General features: G+C 40.8%; 1 long non-coding RNA gene across 1 annotated transcript in view; it reads left to right on the top strand.

Annotated features, from left to right (window-relative positions):
* The first annotated feature begins 2,872 nt into the window (after window positions 1-2,872).
* The window catches only part of LOC141102564 (uncharacterized), a 36,191-nt gene continuing 12,913 nt past the window's right edge, over window positions 2,873-26,150 (top strand). Inside the window, exon 1 of the long non-coding RNA XR_012235150.1 lies at window positions 2,873-3,097. This is a non-coding gene — a long non-coding RNA (uncharacterized lncRNA). The remainder of the gene's footprint in view (window positions 3,098-26,150) is intronic.

Below are 26,150 nucleotides of genomic sequence, written 5' to 3'. Positions count from 1 at the left end.
GGAGAGCTCTCTGTTAAAACCAGTTCACTACAGAAAAAAATATAACGGCGAAGGAAGGATCCTTGGATGAGACATTGTTATTAAGGTGCACCCAGTAGACTAAAACTTCATTATTTCTTGTAGCTAGACTTCTGACATTCCCTCTGATTTAACGATGAAATGCAAGCCAAATATGCAAGGGCATGACCATTTTGTGGCAAAAAAAATTTATCTTTTAGATATAGATTGTACAACATACGTGGTTAAATCTATTTAAAGTTTTTTTTAAATTGAAAATAAACTGTTGGTCCCGGTAAGAAAAAATGTAATAGAAATTGACACAGTTAATGGTCTTCTTTGTTAATTTTTACTTCGATAGTGCTTTCTCCCTGGGGACTCAAAGCACTTGGGGTGCATCTTGGGCGCACTCAGTTGAACCAATTAACCTACCAGCATTTGGAATGTTGAAAAAATCCGGAGTACCTAGTGGAAACCCATGCAAGCACAAGGGGTACATGCAAACTTCATGCAAATTGAACCCTGGTCGGGGTTCAAACCAAGGACCATAGTGCTGCAAGGCAAACCTTTTAACCATTAAGCCAATGTGCTGCTACAGTGCTTGCTGTGTCAAGCAATTGTTTAGGAGTGAAAGATCATTTGAGACAATCCACTTTATTATATACATATTATTTATTGCTATGAGTATGGCCACTAGATTTGGTCCCTCAATGTCCACTGGGAAACTGACATTTCGAGGAGTGTCAATCTGCTGGCTCTCCCACAGATCACACTGGTTCCTCCCTCTAATATATCAGCACCATTCTCTCCTATACTGACATTAGATCAGAGGAAAGGACCAGTGGGAATGGCAGGTGATCACTAAGATCAATACTTCCAACGTTTTGGTTCCCCACCATTTTTAGTGACTGGAGCAGGGTCGGCAATGCGAACTCCAAGAAAGGTGACTATTTTACTGCCTTCTTTTACGGGTGGGAGAGGCTTTATCAAAAAAATTTCACAAAGGGTCATTTTAACAGTGATCATGTGTAACTCAGTGTTGTCTTGGAAATTTTCCAGCTAGGCAACTCCTATCCTAATATTGATTGGTGGTTCTAAATTCATAATAAATACTGCAGTGGGGAACAAGCTGTCAGAATGTTTATACTGAAATATTAAACAGTTTTATATTCATGAAAATAAGCAAGGATCTATAATTAAGGAGATTCCCAACTTATTTCCACAAATCAACAAAATAACTCGAGTTTGTTTATTTGTGCTAACCTGAAGACAAAAGGAATACAAAAATGTGCAAGTATATATATATATATATTAACTAAAAATCAGTGCAGAATAATATCAAAATATAACTGGTGACAAATAAATAATATGGATGAAAATTTCAATAATATGGATAATACAGATGATGAGAAAATAACCACAGGATATTGTTTCAGAATACCAATGTAGCAAAACTGAGTAACTCCTTGAAAGCAATTAATAGCTTATCATTAGCTCAGCAGGATGTAAAAACAAAAGGTGCAGATTTTGACACGTGACCTCTCTGTCAACAGATATGGCAAGCTCAAATTTACTTTAACAGCACATGGACGAACTTGTTATACCATGCACAGAATTGGTGATTTAACCAAGACTTATATTTACGGTAAAGATAAATTTTCAATATGATGTATTATTAAAAATAAAATAATTTAACTAAACCATTTACTAGAGACTGAAATCAGCTTCAATGAAATCATACATATGTGTGTATTTCTCTCTTTGATTAAAAAAGAAACAATTTATACTGCAGTTAAATCTTCAAATCTTCATGCTACAAGGACGAAATGGTCCAGCCAGATGTATATACCTAGTCAATTGCCTACAGATAAATAGAAATTTATACCTCGCCAGAAATCTCAAAATCTTTTGTCTGAGAGTTCAGACACGTCAGTTCTGTCTCCTCCTGGATACTTCTTCTCTTCCTTCTTTTTTTCGTGCTCTTCTATCTCAATCTTTCTTCAAACTTTTATCCCCAAAGAAAGTAGGTGAGGATATATTCTCCATGTAATTAACAACGTCAAATGACATATTATTTTACTATGTACCCATCCGCACAAGAGGGCAGTATTGGATTAAAAATAATTTTGTAATTTTCATTAAAAATACCAAGATTTCGCTTTGAATAACCTCTGACCTAAGCCTTGAACAAAACCATAAATATAATAGGGTGGTCTATTCTATGGCAGCATCTGTCCGACTTATTGTCTCTTCATAAAATATATGGCTTTAAGAAAGTCTGAACAACGGCAATTAACTTTTCCTCCAAATACCTTTGAGAGTGAGGTAATTGGTACTAAAAACACAATAGTTATTCACATATAGTCTCACTGATATAAATGTGTACATCCACTCTCATTCATAGTACTTTAAACCCGCACCCCTCATATTAATAATATATACTAATATATTTCAATGAGTAAAATCAAACAATATATAATCAATATATGTTGAATATTGTAAAAGTACATAAACAAAAATATGTAAAATTATTCAATTAAAGGGGTCACCTTAATGCATCCTATGCTGGGAGGAGCTACCAGCGCCGGCGGGGGACCCCAGAAGAGGATGATCGGGGCCACTCTGTGCAAAACAAGCTGCACAGTGGAGGTAAGTGTGACATGTTTGTTATTTTAAATTAAAAAAAACGAGGGTTTACAATCACTTTAAGTAGGCATATAAATGCTTCATATAATGTAACAATAATACAATAGAAATGATTGTTAATATAATTACTTGCAATTAATAATACTTATTCATAAAGCAACTAAATAAGCCCCTTTAAAATTTTTTTTTAGTAATTAAATAAATTTAAAGTCTCTATTCATTGTTTTAGTTAAGTCATCAATGACATGAGTCATCAATCTCATTATAACACATTCTGGCACCATGGCCATGTCCTTATCTTGTTTTTGTTGTCTAGGACCCTCACCATTTACGACCTGTGAGAATATGCGATAAGGCTCTTAAAAATCTTCTGCAAGAGTCTGTCCAAAAGCAATTAACTTGCATTCACCTTCTAACAGAGACAAGATGACTTCCAAGATGCCCATGAAACCAGGTATAAAATACTTCCCCCTTTTTTTTTAACCTCAATAGTTCTGACTAAGCACAAAAAGATACACTCAGCATTTTTCTATATAACTGTTCTGTTTTATTCATCGTATTTCAGTTTTTTTATAAACATGCTTATGTTGGTATCACTTTAGTATTAATGAATATACTTTTAAGGTAACAAGGTGAATAACTGAAGAAGTACCTAGGTAGGCTAGTGTCTTCTCAGGGTCTTTGAATTGTGACTACATGGCAGAAAAGTTATTATGATGCCAAGGGCGTTAACTATGGTGGACAAAGCATATATAATAAAATACATGTACTGTATATACAGAGTTTACAATTTCTCTCATATTTCCCCTCTTTTGGTCACTTTTATTGACCATACCTGTTATCACTTTTAACCTGGGATCTCTTTACATTTAAGCGCAGCTAATCCTAGCCTAGGAGGCCAACTTCATTGGAGATGCTGATAGTTAGGAGACATCATTATACGATTACCTTTTGTGTTGATTGAAGCTTACTAAAAACAAAGGAGAGATAAAACAATATTTACAGGTTATCATAGGTAAGGGACTTATCCTCTAACCATAACAGCCTTAGCCTTAGCACTACATAATCCTTATTTTGTATATGTTTTTCCTTTGTGACTCTTGTTATTCAGCCCAAACATAATTTAGTATCACAACCAAGTAAATCAACAAGAACTTCACTAGGGAAAATACAATCTATCTATCTATCTATCTATCTATCTATCTATCTATCTATCTATCTATCTATCTATCTATCTATCCATCTATCTATTATAAATAAGATTTTTCTGAATAATTTGTGCATTTAAAAGACAAGTATGGCCATGCTTCTCTTCTTGGTCACAGAAGTGCGCTTACTTTTGCTCTTCTGTGACTAAGAATCAGCCGACAGCAGGCTATTGCCCACTGTCAACTGACATTACAGGGCCATTCCAGACTCTGGGAGGATCCTGACTGTATTGTCAGGATCCACTCAACTGCCTGATTGACATCTGGCTCTGGCTCTCAGCGCGTGGCTGAGAACCGAAGCCAGCTGCGTCTGCCCCCTCTTTAGCCTGGAGCTCCAGTGAGCAATGGAGGAACACAGTGGAGAGCGGTGACTAACAGTCACTGCTCTCTGCTTCAAGAAGATCGAGAGCTGAGTGACCAGTAGTCATGTGAGCGCTAAGTTCTCAGGCTTAGAGTCAGTGGGGGACAGCTGTAGTATCTGACCAATGCAGCAGCATGGAGGTGAGTATGTATGTTTATTTTTATACCCCATACATGGCCTTTAACATTTTAAAGAGGAACTGCAGTCTGTTCACATAATCTGTAATAAAAACATCTTTGCCATTCTGAAGCTTCCCTCCAACCACTTTGCACATTATTTTATATAAACTGTGATTCTGTACTTGCCAAATATGCTGCAGAAATCTCCCTCCACTAAGTTTGGCTGCAACCATTTTAACTGTGGGCAGCTGAAGCTGCTGCCTGTTCACTTCCTGGATTTACACAGACACACAGAGGCACACCTCCAGCTCTGCAGCTCTCATTTGCACTCTTATGACTCATCCCCACTCCCTTCCTGGCAAACTCTCAGGAGAGTGAAAGAGAGAGAGAGAGCTGTGCACGATGTCATAAGCCTAGGCTAATATATAGTGAGATGAACCACTGAAGGCCCAAAAATGCCTTCAAACAGTTGCCAACATCCCGAATTGGTATAGAAAAATAAGACCCTTTGGTTAGGGAACTTATATACCCCCAGTATAATGGGACTTTGTGGGCGAACTATACGATTAATTTTCAATAAAAAGATATTTTATTTATTTGAAAAAACATAAAAACAAGATACATTGGACATAAATCTCAGTAGTATTACTTGTACAATAAAATTTGCTTTCATGTAACAATTTTGTATACTTCCATTTATGATAAGATATTTTCTCTAAAGGCCTAACATGTTTCAGGACGGTGTCCCTTCTTCAGAGGCGTGTTGCAGAGAGAAAACTCGCATAGGTAGGAAATATATTCTGAAACAACAAATGAAAATAATTTTGCAATATGAACAGGAAGAGATTTTTTGTAACCCAGCACGCCACAATGTCCACCATACATACCAGTGAGGGGTTGTTCAAAAAAGAGAGATATATGCGCAAGTATACACAGCCATCCAATTTTGGATGGAGCAACAAATTGTATCTTTTAGATAAAAAACCCTGGCTATCGGCTGACCGACCAGTGTGAGATAATGGTTATCCCTCGGCTTCAGGAATGACCTCGCAAAGGCCCCCAAGTGAAAGGACAGCCCCGGAGGGTCCCAGATTGACCTTTAAGAGAGAAAAAAAAAAAAAAAAAATACAAAAAGCTCCTGAATAGTTTATTCAAAACTCATAAATTTGTACAAAATATAACACTCCCCTAACAGGCTTTTCCTGCATTTACTTTTGGACAGACAACCATTTATATATGCAAAACAAGTGTCTCATATGATACAAGATCGTATTGTCTTAAAAGACTTCAAATATTCAAAAAGGAGGCTTTTAGAAAAATCGATTAGGTTTGAAAGATTGATAATGCTGCCATTTAGTACCGAAAGGGAAAAAAAAAAAAGCAAGGAGAGAGAGAGCCTTTCTACCTGTATACAGGGATGGAATGGAACAGTTGTTAACCAGCTGAACCATTTAGCCAGGTAAATGTGAAAGGGAGAGCCATAAAGAGGTTTGTTTGTTTTGTTTCTTATAGAGAGACTAGATAGCTTGTCTGTTTATATTCCTCATAGAATGTATCTTACAATAAGGTATGTCACCCATAGAGCTAGGGTAAAGGATTATAAAAAGTCACTTACTTTCTAGAAGCAGAGATGATGCATAAGCAGCTGCAGTACAGGACGCCCTGCAGCCTATACAGTGGGACAACACACTGAGCAGGGCGTCCAGACACGGCCTAAATAGCCGCCGGCGTCTGCGCAGTGAAGCCCGCATCAGAAGTGTCAGCAGAGGAAGGAAGAATCACTCCGCAGCGGCGCACATGCGCCGAACGGAGCGACACGTCCGGGGGGGGGGGGGGGGCGCGCGCCAGTGATCCCAGACAGGAAAAGCGACCGGAAATACGCCATCACCGAGAAGGGCGTCATCACGCATGAGGCAGAGCGCAGCCGCATACTGGCTGATGATTTTTAATTACATAGGATCAAACCAGTGCAATGGAAAGAAAAGAATATTAAATATAACTGATGGGGACGCGGTCACATATATAAAGAAGGAAAAGGAGAAGAGAGGAAAAAGGGAGGAATAAACGGGAGAAAGGAGGGGAAGAAGATGGAGAAAAAAAGGAAAAGGAAAGAGGGGAAAGAACAGTGAGAAGAAATATAGCGACCCTGTAGGGAAAAAATGATGAATGGAATGAAATAAAAGATCACCCAAATAATTTACCTCATTTCCTGTTTTTGAACATAGAAAGAGGGAAGGACCCCGGGCGTCCAAAGAGGTGGGGTCCCAGGGGAGGGTCTGCACGGCGCCCACCCAGAGCCGAAGTGCTGGGGGAGCGTCATGCAGGTCCACCCCACCGACGCACGAATACACCGTCATTACAGGCCCGTACTCGGACCTGCTTGCAGCGTAAAGAGGTGCCACGCTGTCATCATGGACGATTCGACGTGGCCCACGTGCGCCGGGCGAGGGCAGATCCAAAGCCGAGCAACCAATGAAATTATCTCCAAATGGTTATCAAAAATGTATCAATCTGGTACATAAGGCATGATGGACATAGCTGGGTGGGCAAAGAGATGGACAAACATATATGGCAGTTGATGTAGTACATATATACGGTATATTTTATACATCAATTAAAAGACAGAGAAAATCAGGGCTATATTCATGTTAAATAAACATATACATGCTCAATAAATCTTATCAATCATTACAAGTGTACAGCTGTATTGGAGCTATATTCTATACAGGTGACATTATCAAAGGGTATCCACAGGGAATTCATCATCAAGGACCTAGTTGGCTAATCATTGCCTATTGGGCGACTCATAGATATCCCACAAAGCGCACACTCCTGACATATTGCCGGGTGTAAAATATTAAACTTTCATTCTTTTTCGCACTCCCCTGAGGTGAAGCCTTCCAGAAAGGGACGAAAGCTCATCTGGATGTTTAAACCTGGAAATTGTGTTGTATTCAGGCTTGCGATCCAACGGACCTCCCTCTGGAGCAAGACCTTATTCCAATCACCACCCCTCTTGCTCGGATGGACACGGTCAAGGATGGTGAAATGGACGCGGGGAAGCTTTCCCATATGGTGGTCTCGCACGTGTCGCCCCAGAGGGAGGTCCGGGTCCGCTTGCCTCATGCTGGTGATATGTCGTGCTGCCCTTTTGTGGAACTCTACTTTGGTTTTGCCAACGTAGAAACATCCACATTGGCAAATTTGTAAATAGACGACTCCAGGGGTCTTGCAATTCGAGAAATGTCTCGGCCTGTACAATCTTCCATTGGGTAATTTGAATTTGTTTTGTGTGTTCATGTAGCGACAACATGAACATCCACCACATGTAAAAGTTCCTGATCGTTTGCATTTATCTGAGTGGAAAGTGCCTGTATATTCACTTTTTACAAGGCAGTCCCCTAGAGAGCGGGCCTTCCTAAATGTGATGGTAGGTGTGGCGGATATATGTGGTTTTAAATTGGGGTCTATTTGTAATAGATGCCAATGTTTTTGTAGGATACTTTTAAGGATCCCGTGCTGTTTGTTAAAGGTGGTGATTACTCTATTGGCTGGTTGGGAAGTGGAAGTGGTTTTTTTAGAGAACAAGATGTTGTGCCTTAATTGTCCTCGGGCTCTTTTGAAAGCTTTTTTTAAACATGTGGGCGAGTATCCTCGTTCAAGGAGTCTTTCTCTTAATTTATTAGCTTCCCTAACAAAGTCAGCTTCTTTTGAGCAATTACGTCTGAGTCTTAGGTATTGCCCGTAGGGTATAGATGCAACTAATGATTTGGGATGTGAGCTTGATGCATGTAGAATCGTGTTTCCAGCGGTCTCTTTCCGGTAGAGACCGCTGGAAAGAGACCCATCTGTGGATTTGGTTATGCTAAGATCTAGAAAGTTGATTGAAGTATCACTGAATGTCATCGTAAAAAATAGGTTAGAATCATTAGAGTTCATAATTTGTATGAACGAATAAAGGGCCTCAGGGGTACCATTCCATATCATGAATATATCGTCTATATACCTGAACCATGCTGCTATATGGGTGGTATATAGCGAAAGGTTATCGTCTGATAGAAGCGACCGCTCCCACTCCCCCAGGTACAGGTTGGCATACGATGGGGCACAACAAGTCCCCATCGCAACCCCCTGCACCTGGAGGTAGTGGGAGCCGTCGAATGTGAAAAAATTGTGTGTTAAAATGAAATCAAGGGATTCCAAAAGAAAAGAGTTGAGTTTGCGATCATCTTTGTGAGATTGTGACAAAATATGTCTGATAGCTAAGAGTCCTGCATTGTGCGGAATAGAACTGTATAGTGCCTCGACATCGATGGCTACTAAGAGTGAGTGTGGTAATGTATGTAGTTCTTCCAGATTTTGCAACAGGTGGATAGTGTCCTTAATGTATGAAAACAGACCTGCAACGTAGGGTCTGAGATGACTGTCTACAAACCTGCTAAGGTTTTCAGTTAGGGACCCATTTCCGAAGATAATGGGGCGTCCGGGAGGGTTTACTTTGTTTTTATGTATTTTGGGAAGGCAATATAACGTGGGGGTGCGTGGATATGGAGTTCTTATGTATTCCCAAATGTCTTTGTCAATAGCTCCACTACAGAATGCATTATCAACTAAATCATAGAAGGCAACATGGAATTTGTCTACGATGCTTTTAGAGATGGGTTTATACCAAGATAGGTTAGTTACAACCTTTAGGCACATATCTTTGTACTGTTCGTTGGTCATAATGACGATGTTGCCACCTTTGTCTGATGGCTTAATCGTGAGAGAGTGCTCCTTTTTTAGGGATTCTAAGGCTCGTAGTTCATCATTAGAGAGGTTACCTTGGGAGGCTTGTGATTTTCTACTTTTCAATTTTTTAATTTCTGATGTAGTGGATGCTATGAATGCAGCCAAATTAGGATTAGTTGTGAACGGTGGAAATTTATCTGATTTTTTCTTAAATTTTTTCTGTTTATCTGGGCAACATGGAACTTCCTTTTTGATATGTTCCTCTAAAAGGCTTTCAATATCAATAGTATCGATGAGGTCACTGGGGTCCTGTTCCTCAAGGAGGGTTAAGAGGTCCTCAAGTGCCTCATCTGTTTTCTTGGTTTCTATTTGTGAGGTATCTTTATCTTTCTCTTTGGAAAAGGTGCTTTTGTAGTATAACTTTCGTGCAAAAAGGTGTAGGTCCTTGATAACTTCAAAGGGGTCTAAGTCTGCATCAGGGCAGAAACTGAGACCTTTATGTAGTAGGTCACTCTCAGCTTGTGTAAGTGAATGATTAGAGAGATTAACAATGTTTAAGGTGTTGAGTGGCAGGGAAGATAGTGGCTTAATGGATTCGGAGACGGGATCTCCGTTTAGTGAACTAAAAAATCTTGATCAGAGCGAAGGAGTGTGGTAGTGATAGATGATAAAGAGGTGTTACCCATAGATGTGGATACAATAGAGCCTGCACCAATAGATCCTGTTGAGGAAAGCTGGTTTACACCTCGTGAGTTACCTTTACCAGAAGGAAAGAGATTAGTAGTTAAGGTGCTAGCCGTGTCTGTCATTCTTTTCTTAGCATCCGCCAAATCATCCTCAGATGGTGGTCTTTTATTTTTTCGTGGTTTGCGATTTCTTTGTCTGTTACGAGAAGAAGATGAGACAGAAGAACTTAAGGAGGAGTTAGATTCAGAATCCCTAGGGGTTCTATTGGTATTGCCCCTGTATGGATGTGCAGTTGAAAAAGATTGATGCCATTTATAGGCAGTGCCTTCCTGGAAGGCTCTTTTGTCTCTCCAAAGTTTTTTGTCCCTAATTTTTAGTTTTTCTTGGGATTTTAGGTTCAAACGAATTTTAATTTTTTCCTCATATTCTTTGAAGATGGGCGTGTCTTTAAATGGAAGTAATTTAACATAAATCGTATCAATAATTTTATCTAAATTGGAAATTCTCTTCCTATATTCTTCACTTAATAGTGCCATCATGGTTTGAGTACAAAGTTGTAAGTTGTTTTCCCACTTGCTTTTAAAGCTGGGGTCGACATCTTCCAACATTGGGAAGATTTGAATGCGTAAGCCTAGGGGGTTAATTCCCTCCTGCATATATTTGTCAAATGTGTCTGCATGCCAAAAGCATGCTACCTTTTTGTCAACAATTTTACCAAGTTGGAAGAATAAAGAAGAGATCTCCGATTGAGAAGATGTTTTCTGATTATGATCTTTGGAGAGGCCTGCCATTATATTATCCCACTCTTTGCCTTGAAACATTCTGAAATAGTTTTTTGGAACAATAATATTTGCAAACAAATGTTATTTAGCAGAAAAACTTCAAATTTCACCTGGCAAACATTGCTGCCTGCAAGGTAAAATATCAAACCTATATACGTATTCTATGGGGAAAATATGAATATTATGAAAAAGGGCTGTATACAAAAAGCAAAAAGAATATTGTTCATTAGAAGATGTGGTTCAAAAGAGAAAGAGGGGGGAGTGGGTATTTGCTACCCTAATTAATTAGTATATAGTGAGATGAACCACTGAAGGCCCAAAAATGCCTTCAAACAGTTGCCAACATCCCGAATTGGTATAGAAAAATAAGACCCTTTGGTTAGGGAACTTATATACCCCCAGTATAATGGGACTTTGTGGGCGAACTATACGATTAATTTTCGATAAAAAGATATTTTATTTATTTGAAAAAACATAAAAACAAGATACATTGGACATAAATCTCAGTAGTATTACTTGTACAATAAAATTTGCTTTCATGTAACAATTTTGTATACTTCCATTTATGATAAGATATTTTCTCTAAAGGCCTAACATGTTTCAGGACGGTGTCCCTTCTTCAGAGGCGTGTTGCAGAGAGAAAACTCGCATAGGTAGGAAATATATTCTGAAACAACAAATGAAAATAATTTTGCAATATGAACAGGAAGAGATTTTTTGTAACCCAGCACACCACAATGTCCACCATACATACCAGTGAGGGGTTGTTCAAAAAAGAGAGATATATGCGCAAGTATACACAGCCATCCAATTTTGGATGGAGCAACAAATTGTATCTTTTTTGAACATAATTTTGCAATATGAACAGGAAGAGATTTTTTGTAACCCAGCACACCACAATGTCCACCATACATACCAGTGAGGGGTTGTTCAAAAAAGATACAATTTGTTGCTCCATCCAAAATTGGATGGCTGTGTATACTTGCGCATATATCTCTCTTTTTTGAACAACCCCTCACTGGTATGTATGGTGGACATTGTGGTGTGCTGGGTTACAAAAAATCTCTTCCTGTTCATATTGCAAAATTATTTTCATTTGTTGTTTCAGAATATATTTCCTACCTATGCGAGTTTTCTCTCTGCAACACGCCTCTGAAGAAGGGACACCGTCCTGAAACATGTTAGGCCTTTAGAGAAAATATCTTATCATAAATGGAAGTATACAAAATTGTTACATGAAAGCAAATTTTATTGTACAAGTAATACTACTGAGATTTATGTCCAATGTATCTTGTTTTTATGTTTTTTCAAATAAATAAAATATCTTTTTATCGAAAATTAATCGTATAGTTCGCCCACAAAGTCCCATTATACTGGGGGTATATAAGTTCCCTAACCAAAGGGTCTTATTTTTCTATACCAATTCGGGATGTTGGCAACTGTTTGAAGGCATTTTTGGGCCTTCAGTGGTTCATCTCACTATATACTAATTAATTAGGGTAGCAAATACCCACTCCCCCCTCTTTCTCTTTTGAACCACATCTTCTAATGAACAATATTCTTTTTGCTTTTTGTATACAGCCCTTTTTCATAATATTCATATTTTCCCCATAAAATACGTATATAGGTTTGATATTTTACCTTGCAGGCAGCAATGTTTGCCAGGTGAAATTTGAAGTTTTTCTGCTAAATAACATTTGTTTGCAAATATTATTGTTCCAAAAAACTATTTCAGAATGTTTCAAGGCAAAGAGTGGGATAATTTAATGGCAGGCCTCTCCAAAGATCATAATCAGAAAACATCTTCTCAATCGGAGATCTCTTCTTTATTCTTCCAACTTGGTAAAATTGTTGACAAAAAGGTAGCATGCTTTTGGCATGCAGACACATTTGACAAATATATGCAGGAGGGAATTAACCCCCTAGGCTTACGCATTCAAATCTTCCCAATGTTGGAAGATGTCGACCCCAGCTTTAAAAGCAAGTGGGAAAACAACTTACAACTTTGTACTCAAACCATGATGGCACTATTAAGTGAAGAATATAGGAAGAGAATTTCCAATTTAGATAAAATTATTGATACGATTTATGTTAAATTACTTCCATTTAAAGACACACCCATCTTCAAAGAATATGAGGAAAAAATTAAAATTCGTTTGAACCTAAAATCCCAAGAAAAACTAAAAATTAGGGACAAAAAACTTTGGAGAGACAAAAGAGCCTTCCAGGAAGGCACTGCCTATAAATGGCATCAATCTTTTTCAACTGCACGTCCATACAGGGGCAATACCAATAGAACCCCTAGGGATTCTGAATCTAACTCCTCCTTAAGTTCTTCTGTCTCATCTTCTTCTCCTAACAGACAAAGAAATCGCAAACCACGAAAAAATAAAAGACCACCATCTGAGGATGATTTGGCGGATGCTAAGAAAAGAATGACAGACACGGCTAGCACCTTAACTACTAATCTCTTTCCTTCTGGTAAAGGTAACTCACGAGGTGTAAACCAGCTTTCCTCAACAGGATCTATTGGTGCAGGCTCTATTGTATCCACATCTATGGGTGACACCTCTTTATCATCTATCACTACCACACTCCTTCGCTCTGATCAAGATTTTTTAGTTCACTAAACGGAGACCCCGTCTCCGAATCCATTAAGCCACTATCTTCCCTGCCACTCAACACCTTAAACATTGTTAATCTCTCTAATCATTCACTTACACAAGCTGAGAGTGACCTACTACATAAAGGTCTCAGTTTCTGCCCTGATGCAGACTTAGACCCCTTTGAAGTTATCAAGGACCTACACCTTTTTGCACGAAAGTTATACTACAAAAGCACCTTTTCCAAAGAGAAAGATAAAGATACCTCACAAATAGAAACCAAGAAAACAGATGAGGCACTTGAGGACCTCTTAACCCTCCTTGAGGAACAGGACCCCAGTGACCTCATCGATACTATTGATATTGAAAGCCTTTTAGAGGAACATATCAAAAAGGAAGTTCCATGTTGCCCAGATAAACAGAAAAAATTTAAGAAAAAATCAGATAAATTTCCACCGTTCACAACTAATCCTAATTTGGCTGCATTCATAGCATCAACTACATCAGAAATTAAAAAATTGAAAAGTAGAAAATCACAAGCCTCCCAAGGTAACCTCTCTAATGATGAACTACGAGCCTTAGAATCCCTAAAAAAGGAGCACTCTCTCACGATTAAGCCATCAGACAAAAGTGGCAACATCGTCATTATGACCAACGAACAGTACAAAGATATGTGCCTAAAGGTTGTAACTAACCTATCTTGGTATAAACCCATCTCTAAAAGCATCGTAGACAAATTCCATGTTGCCTTCTATGATTTAGTTGATAATGCATTCTGTAGTGGAGCTATTGACAAAGACATTTGTGAATACATAAGAACTCCATATCCACGCACCCCCACGTTATATTGCCTTCCCAAAATACATAAAAACAAAGTAAACCCTCCCGGACGCCCCATTATCTTCGGAAATGGGTCCCTAACTGAAAACCTTAGCAGGTTTGTAGACAGTCATCTCAGACCCTACGTTGCAGGTCTGTTTTCATACATTAAGGACACTATCCACCTGTTGCAAAATCTGGAAGAACTACATACATTACCACACTCGCTCTTAGTAGCCATCGATGTCGAGGCACTATACAGTTCTATTCCGCACAATGCAGGACTCTTAGCTATCAGACATATTTTGTCACAATCTCACAAAGATGATCGCAAACTCAACTCTTTTCTTTTGGAATCCCTTGATTTCATTTTAACACACAATTTTTTCACATTCGACGGCTCCCACTACCTCCAGGTGCAGGGGGTTGCGATGGGGACTTGTTGTGCCCCATCATATGCCAACCTGTACCTGGGGGAGTGGGAGCGGTCGCTTCTATCAGACGATAACCTTTCGCTATATACCACCCATGTAGCAGCATGGTTCAGGTATATAGATGATATATTCATGATATGGAATGGTACCCCTGAGGCCCTTTATCGTTCATACAAATTATGAACTCTAATGATTCTAACCTATTTTTTACGATGACATTCAGTGATACTTCAATCAACTTTCTAGATCTTAGCATAACCAAATCCACAGATGGGTCTCTTTCCAGCGGTCTCTACCGGAAAGAGACCGCTGGAAACACGATTCTACATGCATCAAGCTCACATCCCAAATCATTAGTTGCATCTATACCCTACGGGCAATACCTAAGACTCAGACGTAATTGCTCAAAAGAAGCTGACTTTGTTAGGGAAGCTAATAAATTAAGAGAAAGACTCCTTGAACGAGGATACTCGCCCACATGTTTAAAAAAAGCTTTCAAAAGAGCCCGAGGACAATTAAGGCACAACATCTTGTTCTCTAAAAAAACCACTTCCACTTCCCAACCAGCCATTAGAGTAATCACCACCTTTAACAAACAGCACAGGATCCTTAAAAGTATCCTACAAAAACATTGGCATCTATTACAAATAGACCCCAATTTAAAACCACATATATCCGCCACACCTACCATCACATTTAGGAAGGCCCGCTCTCTAGGGGACTGCCTTGTAAAAAATGGATATACAGGCACTTTCCGCTCAGATAAATGCAAACGACCAGGAACTTTTACATGTGGTGGATGTTCATGTTGTCGCTACATGAACACACAAAACAAATTCAAATTACCCAATGGAAGATTGTACAGGCCGAGACATTTCTCGAATTGCAAGACCCCTGGAGTCGTCTATTTACAAATATGCCAATGTGGATGTTTCTACGTTGGCAAAACCAAAGTAGAGTTCCACAAAAGGGCAGCACGACATATCACCAGCATGAGGCAGGCGGACCCGGACCTCCCTCTGGGGCGACACGTGCGAGACCACCATATGGGAAAGCTTCCCCGCGTCCATTTCACCATCCTTGACCGTGTCCATCCGAGCACGAGGGGTGGTGATTGGAATAAGGTCTTGCTCCAGAGGGAGGTCCGTTGGATCGCAAGCCTGAATGCAACACAATTTCCAGGTTTAAACACCCAGATGAGCTTTCGTCCCTTTCTGGAAGGCTTTGCCTCAGGGGGGTGCGAAAAAAAATGAAAGTTTAATATTTTACACCCGGCAATATGTCAGGAGTGTGCGCTTTGTGGGATATCTATGAGTCGCCCAATAGGCAATGATTAGCCAACTAGGTCCTTGATGATGAATTCCCTTTGGATACCCTTTGATAATGTCACCTGTATAGAATATAGCTCCAATACAGCTGTACACTTATAATGATTGATAAGATTTATTGAGCATGTATATGTTTATTTAACATGAATATAGCCCTGATTTTCTCTGTCTTTTAATTGATGTATAAAATATACCGTATATATGTACTACATCAACTGCCATATATGTTTGTCCATCTCTTTGCCCACCCAGCTATGTCCATCATGCCTTATGTACCAGATTGATACATTTTTGATTTGGAGATAATTTCATTGGTTGCTCGGCTTTGGATCTGCCCTCGCCCGGCGCACGTGGGCCACGTCGAATCGTCCATGATGACGGCGTGGCACCTCTTTACGCTGCAAGCTGGTCCGAGTACGGGCCTGTTATGACGGTGTATTCGTGCGTCGGTGGGGTGGACCTGCATGACACTCCCCCAGCACTTCGGCTCTGGGTGGGCGCCGTGCAGACCCTCCCCTGGGGCCCCACCTCTTTGGACGCCCGGGGTCCTTCCCTCTTTCTATGTTCAAAAACAGGAAATGAGGTAAATTATTTGGGTGATCTTTTATTTCATTCCATTCATCATTTTTTCCCTACAGGGTCGCTATATTTCTTCTCACTGTTCTTTCCCCTCTTTCCATTTCCTTTTTTTCTCCATCTTCTTCCCCTCCTTTCTCCCGTTTATTCCTCCCTTTTTCCTCTCTTCTCCTTTTCCTTCTTTATATATGTGACCGCGTCCCCATCAGTTATATTTAATATTCTTTTCTTTCCATTGCACTGGTTTGATCCTATGTAATTAAAAATCATCAGCCAGTATGCGGCTGCGCTCTGCCTCATGCGTGATGACGCCCTTCTCGGTGATGGCGTATTTCCGGTTGCTTTTCCTGTCTGGGATCCCTGGCGCGCGCCCCCCCCCCCCCCCGGACGTGTCGCTCCGTTCGGCGCATGCGCGCCGCTGCGGAGTGATTCTTCCTTCCTCTGCTGACACTTCTGATGCGGGTTTCACTGCGCAGGCGCCGGCGGATATTTAGGCCGTGTCTGGACGCCCTGCTCAGTGTGTTGTCCCACCGTATAGGCTGCAGGGCGTCCTGTACTGCAGCTGCTTATGCATCATCTCTGCTTCTAGAAAGTAAGTGACTTTTTATAATCCTTTACCCTAGCTCTATGGGTGACATACCTTATTGTAAGATACATTCTATGAGGAATATAAACAGACAAGCTATCTAGTCTCTCTATAAGAAACAAAACAAACGAACCTCTTTATGGCTCTCCCTTTCACATTTACCTGGCTAAATGGTTCAGCTGGTTAACAACTGTTCCATTCCATCCCTGTATACAGGTAGAAAGGCTCTCTCTCTCCTTGCTTTTTTTTTTCCCCTTTCGGTACTAAATGGCAGCATTATCAATCTTTCAAACCTAATCGATTTTTCTAAAAGCCTCCTTTTTGAATATTTGAAGTCTTTTAAGACAATATGATCTTGTATCATATGAGACACTTGTTTTGCATATATAAATGGTTGTCTGTCCAAAAGTAAATGCAGGAAAAGCCTGTTAGGGGAGTGTTATATTTTGTACAAATTTATGAGTTTTGAATAAACTATTCAGGAGCTTTTTGTATTTTTTTTTTTTCTTTTTTTCTCTCTTAAAGGTCAATCTGGGACCCTCCGGGGCTGTCCTTTCACTTGGGGGCCTTTGCGAGGTCATTCCTGAAGCCGAGGGATAACCATTATCTCACACTGGTCGGTCAGCCGATAGCCAGGGTTTTTTATCTAAAAGATACAATTTGTTGCTCCATCCAAAATTGGATGGCTGTGTATACTTGCGCATATATCTCTCTTTTTTGAACAACCCCTCACTGGTATGTATGGTGGACATTGTGGTGTGCTGGGTTACAAAAAATCTCTTCCTGTTCATATTGCAAAATTATTTTCATTTGTTGTTTCAGAATATATTTCCTACCTATGCGAGTTTTCTCTCTGCAACACGCCTCTGAAGAAGGGACACCGTCCTGAAACATGTTAGGCCTTTAGAGAAAATATCTTATCATAAATGGAAGTATACAAAATTGTTACATGAAAGCAAATTTTATTGTACAAGTAATACTACTGAGATTTATGTCCAATGTATCTTGTTTTTATGTTTTTTCAAATAAATAAAATATCTTTTTATCGAAAATTAATCGTATAGTTCGCCCACAAAGTCCCATTATACTGGGGGTATATAAGTTCCCTAACCAAAGGGTCTTATTTTTCTAAGCCTAGGCTAAATACCAGACAAGAAACAGGAAGTGGGCTGTATAAGGTATTTACTGGCAGAAAAAAAATGTTGGACAAGTTCAACAATGCTTTGTTGTACTTTACTAAGACCCCTTTCACACTGAGGCGTTTTTCAGGCGCTTTTGGGCTAAAAATAGTGCCTGTAAAACGCCTAAAAAACGGCTCCCCTGCAGTCTCAGTGTGAAAGCTCGAGTGCTTTCACACTGAGGCAATGCGCTGGCAGGACATTAAAAAAACTCCTGCAAGCAGCATCTTTGGAGCGGTGAAGGATCGGTGTATACATCGCTGCTAAAGTGCCCCTGCCCATTGAATGAATGGGCAGCGCCGCCAAACCGCCGGAAAAGCGCCGCTGCAGTGGCGCTTTGCGGGCCATTTTAACGGTAAAGCACCGCTAACAATAGCGGAGCCGATGCGCGTGCCCGCACCCGCGATCGCTCGTGACAGAGCTGTGTCTGTAAACACACAAATCCCGGTTCCCTCAGGGAGAGGAGACAGATTGTGTGTTCATACTAAGTATGAACACTGATCTTTCTCCTCCCCTAGTCAGTCCCATCCCCCCTACAGTTAGAACACGCCAAAGGGAATACAATGACATTTATACAGTAATCAATGGCTATTTTTAGCTCTGATCGCTGTATAAATGTCAGTGGTCCCAAAATAGTGTCAAAAGTGTCTCATCTGTCCACCGCAATGTCGCAGTCCTGATAAAAATCGCAGATCGCCGCCATTACTAGTAAAAAAAAAAAAAATAATAATAAAAATGACATAAACCTATCCCCTATTTTGTAGACGCTATAACTTTTGCATAAACCAACCAACATACGCTTATTATAATTTTTTTTTTTACCAAACATATGTAGAAGAATACATATCGGCCTAAACTGAGGAAAAAATGTGTTTTTTTTTTTTTTAAATTGGGATATTTATTATAGCAAAAACTACAAAATATTGTGCTTTTTTTTGTTTATAGCACAAAAAATAAAAACCGCAGAGGTGATCAAATACCACCAAAAGAAAGCTCTATTTGTGGGGAAAAAAAGGACATAAATTTTGTTTGGGTACAACGTCGCATGATCACGCCATTGTCAGTTAAAGCGACGCAGTGCCGTTTCGCAAAAAATGGCCTGGTCAGGAAGGGGGCAAGTCCTTTCGGGGCTGAAGTGGTTAAAGTCTGAACATCTAAACTGCAAAAATACTGCCATCTTGTGGTTAATTTACATCCTGCAATCAGTAACAGTGCAGTTTGTTACACAGTAATAAAGGTATTAGGGTGGCTGGGTTCAAAACAGTACACCTTTTGATTGTTAGATGTGTAGGTGATAACAATGCAACTTCATACCCTGTGAGCCTTGCTTTAGACAAATGTTTTGTTTGGGCTCTTTGAAGTAATTCCCACACAGAATATGGGATCATTAGGGTTAAATCAGAACAATGTCTGCAACTTTATCTAATAGCACCTTGCATGCAGCTACTGCTTTGATACAGTTGGGTGAACCCTCGATTACCGGGCTCAGCTGGCATGAAACATACTTCAATGGATTTTTTTTTCTACAATGTTCTTGTACAAGAACTCTAGTTGTGTGTCCTTGGTTTTCATTACAGAAAAGAGTAAAGGATTTCCTGTAGTCTGGTAGGATCAATGCAGGGACAGTGGTAACAGCTTGTTATCAGCGTCTGCATCTGTCTTTTATTTTTATTATCAAACTTGAAATTCTGACATGCTGTGGCAGCATACAAAGGACCTGTCAACTGAGATGCATTTGGGATCCACTCCCTGCAATATCCCACCAGACCCAGCAGAGCTCTGAGCTGTCTGTAATTACAAAATGGTTACAGTATGATTTATGATTACTTACACCTTGTTTTCAGTAAGGTTTTTCTGTAGCTTGTGAAATGCAGTGTCCTACAAAAAAACCTTTTCCTGGCAATATTATAATTTCTCTTCACTTCCTCTGTTATTATTTTTATCTAGATGACACACCAAGTCCTTTGTTTCTATCCAACATATTTTCCTGATGATGTCACAATATAATGATATAACCACTTGCCAACTGTCCCATAGCACATTTATTAGTAGACATGCTGCCCAGGATCACGTGTGTGTGTGTGTGTGTATATATATATATATATATATATATATATATATATATATATATATATATATATAATCCTGCACTTCTGGGTATTGGGCGCGAGGGCTTATTTCACACAGCGGAACCCAATGTCCGCCGGCACCCCCTGATCATTCGGTACACTGACAGAACGGCAGTCTGCCTATGTAAACAAGGCAGATTCCCGTTCTGTCAGCACAGAAGGCATGGATCCTATGTTTCTGTAAAGCAGGAAAAAACGATACATGCCTTCCACTAGTAAAAGCACTTCCCCCACTACACTGAATCACCAGCTAGGCATACATTTAACCCTTTGATTGCCCCTGATGTTAACCGCTTCCCTGAATGAATGGGATAGTGCTCTGTGCTGAGCGGCTTCCTGTTCATTCACAAAGAATGAACACAGTGAGTGAGTGTGTTCACTGTGCTCATTTAGAAGAGGAAGGCACTGATAAATTACATATTTACTAGCCCCTTCCCCCACTCTCCGTCCTGAAACATCCCCCACAGCAGCTGAGGGGAGAAGTGAGGAGAGAAACCAGCAGCACTGTGAGGCTGGGGGCCAAAGCGGGGGAAGCCTGGGCAGTAGAGGGAATGGTCACTGCATGTAGTGATTATGGTGTGCCCAGGCACACCTGACACACCCCCTGCACACGCCTATGCTTTAGTACTACTTTAATTAAACTGGCACATCTATGTAATTTTTTCAATAAGAAGCAAAAATCTGGGGGGGCGTGACTGCATGTGAGATGCGGTGGATGTGTTAGAGGAGAGCTCCGGTAAATCCTAGTGACAATCCTGCACCACATGACTGTCTACTAGCCCAGTGAGGAGAAAGAAAATGTGCCCACTCCCCAAAGAGAGGGAAAATCAAAAAGAAAGGCCATAAATGACAGAGTGCAGATCACTCATAAATCGTGTATAATTTTATTAAACAAAGTATATTAAAATTATGTTGCTGCCTAACATTAAGAGGTATGGAACCCTAATTTTTGCTAGAAAATGCAAATTGATGCACACTAGCTGCTTCTAATGCCCCGTACACACGGTCGGATTTTCCGATGGAAAATGTCCGATTGGAGTGTGTTGTCGGAAATTCCGACCGTGTGAGGGCTCCATCGGACATTTTCCATCGGATTTTCCAACACACAAAGTTTGAGAGCAGGATATAAAATTTTCCGACAACAAAATCCGATCGCGTCAATTCCGACCGTGTGTGGCCTGTTCCGATGCACAAAGTGCCATGCATGCTCAGAAGAAATTCTGACACGGAACAGCTCGGTCTGGTAAACTTAGCGTTTGCAATGGATACAGCACTTTCGTCATGTTGCAATGTTAAAAATGGTTTAATACAGTGCACTCTCTTCTTCTTTATAATGTGAGAAGAATTAAGTAGTTTTGCTGCTCATATTCACACACACTTCTCACAAACTTCTTTCTTTATTTTATTTAGCGGGATTTGTCACATCTGACAACAATTTTTTTTTTTTTTTTTTAAAGCCAGTTTTTTTTTGGATCTTATGTTTGTATTTTTTCAAAGGCTGATATTTGTTTAATTTTATTTTTTGTTTTACTCCATAATATTTTTGTGTGTGTTTTTGTGTGTCAAGTTACCACAACACCATTGATATCTTTTATTATTTAATCTCAAGGAGATTGTTTGGTGTTGGTGTCTCTTGTTAATTTTACATTGTATTTTTGAAATGTACCGGCCTCCTCACAAACAAACTGTCCTTTTGAAGGAAAACACACATAGGCAAGTATAATTCAAACCAAAATTCCTTTATTAAGGGCTCAGAACCAAACAAAGAGTGAGGCAACGCTGGAGAAACAGGAGAAATTAGCAAAGCCTTGGACCCCCAGGGCAGACAATCAGACATCAATTCTTGAACATCAAAATTGGTGGCCTGAGGAGTCCATATGTAAGGAAGTGCAGTCTGGTCCAGAAGTCCCAGAGATCAGGAAAGCAGCAGATGACATCTGTGTCCCCAGGCTGTGGTACCACAAGAGGCTGCATCTTTTGCCAGACCAGACTGGATCCAGGGTCCTCACTTTCTGGTCTTCCTTCCACGCTTCCTTCCTGGCTGTGGCTCTGCTGTTGGAGATGTGGTAGGAGGAGGAGTAGGACCTGGAGGAGGAGGAGGACTAGTAGGACCTGGAGGAGAAGGAGGAGGACCTGGAGGAGGAGGAGGAGGAGGACCATGTGTGAGGTCACAAAGGTGGGTATCAGATGTTAGTTGGGCCCTCAACCCCTTATTGAGAGCCTCCAACATTAATGACTCACACATGAGTCCTTGCCCCTCCTCCATCCACTGCATTTTACAGGCAATGATGGCAGCAAAGTCCTCCTCCACAGTGTGTGGTGCTCCCAGGGCCTCTGTAGCCTTCCAAAAGAGGCCTATGGCAGCCTCCTCTAGGGTACTCCTCCTCCTGCCACTTTCTCTTTGCGGGTGTAGGGGAGGGACCGGCCAGCCTGCTCGGCCCGGCCACCTCCTGGCTGAGACTTCCCTGTGTATGAAAAAGGGACATGGTTGTAATGTTTTGCATCATCAATCACAATCATAAATTAGTACTCCAAACTAACATATAGTTAACATCATTAATTGGACAACCTGAACTATTTAGAAGAATGCTATACCTGGCTCAATCTGGGCTCCTCCACATGTTGCTGCCTGGAAGGCCCAGGTTGGGCGTCAGAAGCCTCAGCTGGAGGGGAAGGAAGCGTGGAAGGAAGACTGGAGAGTGATGACCCGGGTTCAGTCTGGCCTGCCAGAAAATGCAGCCTGTCATAGTACCACATCCTGGGGACATAGATGTCATCTGCTGCTCCGGATCTCTGCGAATCCTGGACTTTCTGGCGCTCCCTTACATATGTGCTCCTCAGGCCACCAATTAGGATCTTCAAATATGTGATGTTTGCCGTGGGGATCACCTGCTTCACAATTTCCAACAATTGATCCAGCGCTGCCTTCCTATTTGTTTGGTTCCTATAATGTGGGTGGTTGATCTCCCACAGACAAGGCAGCTCCCTGAACATGTCAATGAATATTGCCATGAAGTCTGTATCATTCAAGATATCCATTTTCACTGCAAGACACAACACAAGACAAACCCTAATGTCAGCCAAAACTCTCCTAATCTTGTTACAATATATGCCTCAATCTAGAAGCAGTATAGGCCCAAGTTTGTCTCTTACCTTCAGTATTACGATCGGCACCTCCAATGCTCCTCCCTCCGCTCACAGATCGTACGTAATACGCACGCGTGTTACGCTTTATACACACTGCGCATGCGTGTAACTCCGCCCACCCCTGATGTTCTTTCTAGTCTATTCCCCGCCCCTTTTCGTTTGGCGCAGTGGGTAAAAAGCACATGGCGGAGTCAGAGCAGGTGCGTGCTAATTATAGCAACGAGGAGGAGGAAAGCCCGGATCCGGAAACGTCCCAATCCAGAAGAAGAAGATTTAAGGCCACAAATATGTCCTTTGGGGAGATGTTGGAGATGGTCGACATCCTGAAGAAGGCCGACTATGACGGAAAGTATGGGCCTTACCCCAACCCCAATATCAGAAAGGCCAAGATCATTGCGAAAGTGGTCAAGAGTCTGCACCGGAATTTCGGGGTACGTCGATCGAAAGATCAGCTCAGGAAGCGGTGGTCGGACCTGAAATTAAGAGAGCCCGAGCAGTACCGAAAGATTCGGAGAGTGCTGCAAAAAAGTAAGTAGTTGTGCTGTGTTCCTATTCTTTTTGTCTTTATTACGTTCGTGCTGCTCCATATGCTTTTCTTAAGTTTTGTACAGTTTAAAATGGCAACTTTAATGTTCATGGGTCCATCATTCGTTCGTATCAAACATTTTTTTTTCGGCCTCTAAAACACCATTGTTTAGGCCATATGCATTTTCCAACATTTTTTAGGGCCTACTTGTATGAAAAATATTTGGTTGTGTAGATGGGTTTGTTACTAGAATGAAATGCAAACTAGATTCTGTGTAAGGAGAGGACGCTCAGCAACTGTTTTCACATCTGGATGCTGGAGCACTAGTGTGGGACACAAGCACACCCTTTTTATTAGGGGGCCCACACAGGTGCTCCAGTGTATACTATAGGGGTGTCTCCATCTGTGAAGCTTGTACAAGACAGGTGAAGTATTGAAGCTTGACAAAGGACAATAAAAATGCTACATCTTGGAACTCTGCCCAAATAGACAATTGTACCCCACTTCCAAGCAATGTTTCATCTTTATATTTCGGCCATCAAATATCTGCGTGCTAATTATACCATTTTTGTTTTACATAGGGGAGAAAAGACTCGGAGGACACCCCTCATCCGAGGAGACCAGAGACCCCCCACCTCTGGAAGAAGGGGAAATACCCCCAACCCAAGCTGAGCAGGAGGAGGAAGAAGATGTGGTGGAAATTGGCACCACAACAGGTGAGTGTCTGCGACCACAGACTCAGGTAAGAGATGGATGCTGGCAGATTTTTGATACCTGTTTTTGTTTGTTTTCTCTCTTTTTAGGTGATCGTGATGTTGTGGATCGAGATCCTTTCACATCAGAAAGTGCCCAGATCCTGATTGGGGAGATCATGGGGTGTAATTTAGAATTGGAAAACGTCAAGAAAAAAATCAATGATGTTATTATTCAAAAAAATAATAATATCATTGATGTTTTGGGGCGAATTTAAAACCCCACAAAATCACTTTGTTTTTTGTGTGCTACAATCTTAAAACATTTTAAGCGATGTTTCGAAAAGCCAAAATTGGTGGATGCACACAGTGTGCCAACATGTGTTATCTGCCATCACGGGAGATCAATGGACGCGTTTTGGGGGTGCAACCCCATCCTCAATAATAAAGTAGCTGTGAGGAAGGGGTTGCTCCCCCAAAACACGTCCCTTGATCCCCCGTGATGGCAGCTAGCACATGTTGACATTCGTAAATTGGTGTGCATCTTCCAAATTTGGCTTTTCAAGGGGTGACTTCACCCCATCTGAATGCAATATCAAACACAGTTTCTAAATACTCATGTCTGATATTGCCTTCAAGTTTTACCATATGTGAACTTTGTAAGTTCAAGATTTTTGTCTTTCTTGTTGGTTTTACACATGCCTGTTTTATCTTAAATGGACATTTCTATTTTTGATAATGCTACCCCAAAAATTGTTATACAACAAACATGTTGGTTTGTTTTAAAAACCTTTTCTAAATGCACATGTGATTGTGCAGGTATTAAAAAGTTTGTTAATCAAGAATGTGTGGATTATTGTCTCAACGCTACAACACTTTTGTGGTGATGTAATTGCTGTTTTCTGTGAAAATGGGGGTTATTTCCTAAGGGCAAATCCTCTTTGCACTACAAGTGCAGTTTCAGTGCAGTTTCAAGTGCACTTGTAGTGCAAAGTGTCTACGCCTTTAGTAAATAACACCCAACAGTGCTTTGTATAAAAGGTTACACAATCACGCCATTTTCAGGACTCCCCACATTGCTGTCAGGGTCAGCTAAAACAAACACAAGCAGTAAATGTCACCAAAGATTAGCTTTTTTTTTTTATTTGATAAAGGCTTCACAAATTGTCTGGCATATTGATGGCCCCCCTACCCGCAAAGAACTCAAGGTATCTTAACCGGACATCACGGGCACTCAGGGAGGGCAAGCCAGGACGGCCACTTTCAAGCGCCGTCAGGGTTGTATCATGTATCATTCCGGCCTCAGGCCCAACTGAGCCAGCATAGTTGGCAGAATGTTGGCGTAAAAAGTTATGTAGAACACAGCACGCCAGGATTATATGATTAAGTTTATACTCCGCCATATGGATGGGTGTCAGAAATAGGCGGAACCGGCTGGCCATGATTCCAAATGTGTTCTCCACCACTCTTCTGGCTCTGGCCAGCCAGTAATTAAAAACCCTCTGTTCCGGGGTGAGGGTCCTCATCGGGAATGGCCGCATAAGATGGTCCCCCAGCGCAAATGCTTCATCCGCAACGAAGACGAATGGGAGTCCTTCCAC

The sequence above is a fragment of the Aquarana catesbeiana genome, linkage group LG07 (assembly GCF_042186555.1).
Source record: "Aquarana catesbeiana isolate 2022-GZ linkage group LG07, ASM4218655v1, whole genome shotgun sequence".
Lineage (NCBI taxonomy): Eukaryota > Metazoa > Chordata > Amphibia > Anura > Ranidae > Aquarana > Aquarana catesbeiana.
Note: the sequence above shows the minus strand (reverse complement) of the source record. Positions and strands in the feature narration are given on the sequence as shown.